Here is a 6,540-nt window from a genome sequence, read left to right as displayed (position 1 = left end):
TACTTGTTATGTTGATTATCAAAGTTATACATGTGTTGTTTATGATCTTGCATGCTCTCCGTTATTAGTAGATGCTACGGCCAAGTAGATGCTTTTAACTCCAAGAGGGAGTACTTATGCTCGATAGTGGGTTCATGCTCGCATTGACACCAGGACGGTGACAGAAAGTTCTAAGGTTGTGTTGTGCTGTTGCCACTAGGGATAAAACATTGATGCTATGTCTAAGGATGTAGTTGTTGATTACATTACGCACCATACTTAATGCAATTGTCTGTTGTTTGCAACTTAATACTGGAGGGGGTTCGGATGATAACCTGAAGGTGGACTTTTTCTTGGAGCGTCGGTTTGTTTTTGTTTTTGTTTTGTTTGAATAAAATGGATCCTAGCATTCACCTTATGGGAGAGATACACACTCCGATGTAGCATATGGACAAATATGTCCTTGGTTTCTACTCATAGTATTCATGGCGAAGTTTCTCCTTCGTTAAATTGTTATATGGTTGGAATTGGAAAATGATACATGTAGTAATTGCTATAATGTCTTGGGTAATGTGATACTTGGCAATTGTTGTGCTCATGTTTAAGCTCTTGCATCATATGCTTTGCACCCATTAATGAAGAAATACATAGAGCATGCTAAAATTTGGTTTGCATAATTGGTTTCTCTAAGGTCTAGATAATTTCTAGTATTGAGTTTGAACAACAAGGAAGACGGTGTAGAGTTTTATAATGTTTTCAATATGTCTTTTATGTGAGTTTTGCTGCACCGGTTCATCCTTGTGTTTGTTTCTAACAAGCCTTGCTAGCCTAAACCTTGTATCGAGAGGGAATACTTCTCATGCATCCAAAATACTTGAGCCAACCACTATGCCATTTGTGTCCACCATACCTACCTACTACATGGTATTTTCCAGCCATTCCAAAGTAAATTGCTTGAGTGCTACCTTTAAAATTCCATCATTCACCTTTGCAATATATAGCTCATGGGACAAATAGCTTAAAAACTATTGTGGTATTGAATATGTAATTATGCACTTTATCTCTTATTAAGTTGCTTGTTGTGCGATAACCATGTTTGCTGGGAACGCCATCAACTCATTGTTGAATTTCATGTGAGTTGCTATGCATGTTCGTCTTGTCGAAGTAAGGGCGATCTACACTGAGTTGAATGGTTTGAGCATGCATATTGTGAGAGAAGAACATTGGGCCGCTAACTAAAGCCATGTTCCATGGTGGAAGTTTCAGTTTTGGACAAACATCCTCAAATCTCTAATGAGAAAAGAATTAATTGTTGTTGAATGCTTAAAGCATTAAAAGAGGAGTCCATTATCTGTTGTCTATGTTGTCCCGGTATGGATGTCTAAGTTGAGAATAATCAAAAGCGAGAAATCCAAATGCGAGCTTTCTCCTTAGACCTTTGTACTGGCGGCATAGAGGTACCCCTTTGTGATACTTGGTTAAAGCATATGTATTGCGGTGATAATCCAGGTAGTCCAAGCTAATTAGGACAAGGTGCGGGCACTATTAGTACACTATGCATGAGGCTTGCAACTTATAAGATATAATTTACATGATGCATATGCTTTATTACTACCGTTGACAAAATTGTTTCATGTTTTCAAAATCAAAGCTCTAGCACAAATATAGCAATCGATGCTTTTCCTCTATGAGGACCATTCTTTTACTTTCAATGTTGAGTCGGTTCACCTATTTCTCTCCACCTCAAGAAGCAAACACTTGTGTGAATCGTGCATTGATTCCTACATACTTGCTTATTGCACTTATTATATTACTCTATGTTGACAATATCCATGAGATATATATGTTACAAGTTGAAAGCAACCGCTGAAACTTAATCTTCTTTTGTGTTGCTTCAATACCTTTACTTTGAATTATTGCTTTATGAGTTAACTCTTATGCAAGACTTATTGATGCTTGTCTTGAAGTGCTATTCATGAAAAGTCTTTGCTTTATGATTCACTTGTTTACTCATGTCATCACCATTGTTTTGATCGCTGCATTCTCTACATATGCTTTACAAATAGTATGATCAAGTTTATGATGGCATGTCACTCCAGAAATTATCTTTGTTATCGTTTTACCTGCTCGGGACGAGCGAAACTAAGCTTGGGGATGCTGATACGTCTCCAACGTATCGATAATTTCTTGTGCTTCATGCCACATTATTGATGTTATCTACATGTTTTATGCACACTTTATGTCATATTCGTGCATTTTCTGGAACTAACCTATTAACAAGATGCCGAAGTGCCAGTTGCTGTTTTCTGCTGTTTTTGGTTTCAGAAATCCTAGTAAAGAAATATTCTCGGAATTGGACGAAATAAAAGCCCGGAGGCCTATTTTCTCACGAAGCTTCCGGAAGTCCGAAGATGAGACGAAGAGGGGCCACGGGGTGGCCAAACCCTAGGGCGGCGCGGCCCCACCCCTGGCCGCGCGGCCTGTGGTGTGGGCCCCCGTGCCGCCTCTTGACTTGCCCTTCCGCCTACAAATAGCCTCCGTGACGAAACCCCCGATACCGAGAGCCACGATACGGAAAACATTGCCGAGACGCCGTCGCCGCCGATCCCATCTCGGGGGATCCGGGAGATCGCCTCCGGCACCCTGCCGGAGAGGGGATTCATCTCCCGGAGGACTCTACGCCGCCATGGTCGCCTCCGGTGTGATGTGTGAGTAGTCTACCCCTGGACTATGGGTCCATAGCGGTAGCTAGATGGTTGTCTTCTCCCCATTGTGCTATCATTGTCGGATCTTGTGAGCTGCCTATCATGATCAAGATCATCTATATGTAATTCTATATGTTGCGTTTGTTGGGATCCGATGAATAGAGAATACTTGTTATGTTGATTATCAAAGTTATATCTATGTGTTGTTTATGATCTTGCATGCTCTCCGTTATTAGTAGATGCTCTGGCCAAGTAGATGCTTGTAACTCCAAGAGGGAGTACTTATGCTCGATAGTGGGTTCATGCCTGCATTGACACCTGGGACGAGTGACAGAAAGTTCTAAGGTTGTGTTGTGCTGTTGCCACTAGGGATAAAACATTGATGCTATGTCTAAGGATGTAGTTGTTGATTACATTACGCACCATACTTAATGCAATTGTACGTTGTTTGCAACTTAATGCGGAGGGGGTTCGGATGATAACCTCGAAGGTGGACTTTTTAGGCATAGATGCGGTTGGATGGCGGTCTATGTACTTTGTCGTAATGCCCAATTAAATCTCACTATACTCATCATGATATGTATGTGCATTGTCATGCTCTCTTTATTTGTCAATTGCCCAAGCTGTAATTTGTTCACCCAACATGCTTGTTCGTCTTATGGGAGAGACACCTCTAGTGAACTGTGGACCCCGGTCCAATTCTCTTTACTGAAATACAATCTACTTGCAATACTTGTTCTACTGTTTTCTGCAAACAATCATCTTCCACACAATACGGTTAATCCTTTGTTACGGCAAGCCGGTGAGATTGACAACCTCACTGTTTCGTTGGGGCAAAGTAGCTTTGGTTGTGTTGTGCGGGTTCCACGTTGGCGCCGGAATCCCTGGTGTTGCGCCGCACTACATCCCGCCGCCATCAACCTTCAACGTGCTTCTTGGCTCCTCCTGGTTCGATAAACCTTGGTTTCTTTCTGAGGGAAAACTTGCTGCTGTGCTCATCATACCTTCCTCTTGGGGTTGCCCAACGAACGTGTGAAATACACGCCATCAAGCATATTTTCACGGCGCCGTTGCCGGGAGATCAAGACACGCTGCAAGGGGAGTCTCCACTTCTCAATCTCTTTACTTTGTTTTTGTCTTGCTTTATTTTATTTACTACTTTGTTTGCTGCACTAAATCAAAACACAAAAAAATTAGTTGCTAGTTTTACTTTATTTGCTATCTTGTTTGCTATATCGAAAACACAAAAAAATTAGTTTACTTGCATTTACTTTATCTAGTTTGCTTTATTTACTATTGCTAAAATGGCCAACTCCTGAAAATACTAAGTTGTGTGACTTCACAACCACAAATAATAATGATTTCTTATGCACACCTATTGCTCCACCTGCTACTACGGCAGAATTCTTTGAAATTAAACATACCTTATCGAATCTTGTCATGAAAGATCAATTTTACTGGAATTAGTTGCTGATGATGCTGCTGCCCATCTTAATAATTTTGTTGAACTATGTGAAATGCAAAAATATAAAGATGTAGATGGTGATATTATTAAACTAAAATTGTTCCCTTTCTCATTAAGAGGAAGAGCTAAAGATTGGTTGCTATCTCTGCCTAAGAATAGCATTGATTCATGGACTAAATGCAAGGATGCTTTTATTGGTAGATATTATCCCCTGCTAAAATTATATCTTTGAGGAGTAGCATAATGAATTTTAAACAATTAGATACTGAACATGTTGCTCAAGCTTGGGAAAGAATGAAATCTCTGGTTAAAAATTGCCCAACCCATGGACTGACTACTTGGATGATCATCCAAACCTTCTATGCAGGACTAAATTTTTCTTCACGGAATTTATTGGATTCAGTGCTGGAGGTACCTTTATGTCCATCACTCTTGGTGAAGCAACAAAGCTTCTTGATAATATGATGATCAACTACTCTGAATGGCACGCGGAAAGAGCTCCACAAGATGAGAAGGTAAATTCTATTGAAGAATCCTCCTCCTTGAATGACAAGGTTGAAGCACCACCCTTCGATAATACTTGATACACACTTTCTGCGCCTAGCTGAAAGGCGTTAAAGAAAAGCGCTTATGGGAGACAACCCATGTTTTTACCTACAGTACTTTGTTTTTATTTTGTGTCTTGGAAGTTGTTTACTACTGTAGCAACCTCTCCTTATCTTAGTTTTGAGTTTTGTTGTGCCAAGTTAAGCCGTTGATAGAAAAGTAAGTACTAGATTTGGATTACTGCGCAGTTCCAGATTTCTTTGCTGTCACGAATCTGAGCCCACTGCCCTGCAGGAAGCTCAGAAAATTATGCCAATTTACGTGCATGATCCACAGATATGTACGCAACTTTCATTTAATTTGAGCATTTTCATTTGAGCAAGTCTGGTGCCATTTTAAAATTCGTCAATACGAACTGTTCTGTTTTGACAGATTCTGCCTTTTATTTCGCATTGCCTCTTTCGCTATGTTGGATGAATTTCTTTGATCCACTAATGTCCAGTAGCATTATGCAATGTCCAGAAGTGTTAAGAATGATTGTGTCACCTCTGAATATGTCAATTTATATTGTGCACTAACCCTCTAATGAGTTGTTTCGAGTTTGGTGTGGAGGAAGTTTTCAAGGATCAAGAGAGGAGTATGATGCAACATGATCAAGGAGAGTGAAAGCTCTAAGCTTGGGGATGCACCCGGTGGTTCACCCCTGCATATATCAAGAAGACTCAAGCGTCTAAGCTTGGGGATGCCCAAGGCATCCCCTTCTTCATCAACAAATTATCGGGTTCCTCCCTGAAACTACATTTTTATTCGGCCACATCTTATGTGCTTTTTCTTGGAGCGTCGGTTTGTTTTTGTTTTTGTTTTGTTTGAATAAAATGGATCCTAGCATTCACCTTATGGGAGAGATACACGCTCCGCTGTAGCATATGGACAAATATGTCCTTGGTTTCTACTCATAGTATTCATGGCGAAGTTTCTCCTTCGTTAAATTGTTATATGGTTGGAATTGGAAAATGATACATGTAGTAATTGCTATAATGTCTTGGGTAATGTGATACTTGGCAATTGTTGTGCTCATGTTTAAGCTCTTGCATCATATGCTTTGCACCCATTAATGAAGAAATACATAGAGCATGCTAAAATTTGGTTTGCATAATTGGTTTCTCTAAGGTCTAGATAATTTCTAGTATTGAGTTTGAACAACAAGGAAGACGGTGTAGAGTTTTATAATGTTTTCAATATGTCTTTTATGTGAGTTTTGCTGCACCGGTTCATCCTTGTGTTTGTTTCTAACAAGCCTTGCTAGCCTAAACCTTGTATCGAGAGGGAATACTTCTCATGCATCCAAAATACTTGAGCCAACCACTATGCCATTTGTGTCCACCATACCTACCTACTACATGGTATTTTCCAGCCATTCCAAAGTAAATTGCTTGAGTGCTACCTTTAAAATTCCATCATTCACCTTTGCAATATATAGCTCATGGGACAAATAGCTTAAAAACTATTGTGGTATTGAATATGTAATTATGCACTTTATCTCTTATTAAGTTGCTTGTTGTGCGATAACCATGTTTACTGGGGAACGCCATCAACTCATTGTTGAATTTCATGTGAGTTGCTATGCATGTTCGTCTTGTCGGAAGTAAGGGCGATCTACACTGAGTTGAATGGTTTGAGCATGCATATTGTGAGAGAAGAACATTGGGCCGCTAACTAAAGCCATGTTCCATGGTGGAAGTTTCGGTTTTGGACAAACATCCTCAAATCTCTAATGAGAAAAGAATTAATTGTTGTTGAATGCTTAAAGCATTAAAAGAGGAGTCCATTATCACGTTGTCTATG

Source organism: Lolium rigidum, chromosome 2, assembly GCF_022539505.1.
Source record: "Lolium rigidum isolate FL_2022 chromosome 2, APGP_CSIRO_Lrig_0.1, whole genome shotgun sequence".
NCBI lineage: Eukaryota > Viridiplantae > Streptophyta > Magnoliopsida > Poales > Poaceae > Lolium > Lolium rigidum.
The sequence above is the reverse complement of the archived record's forward strand: the minus strand, read 5'-3'. Positions refer to the sequence as shown.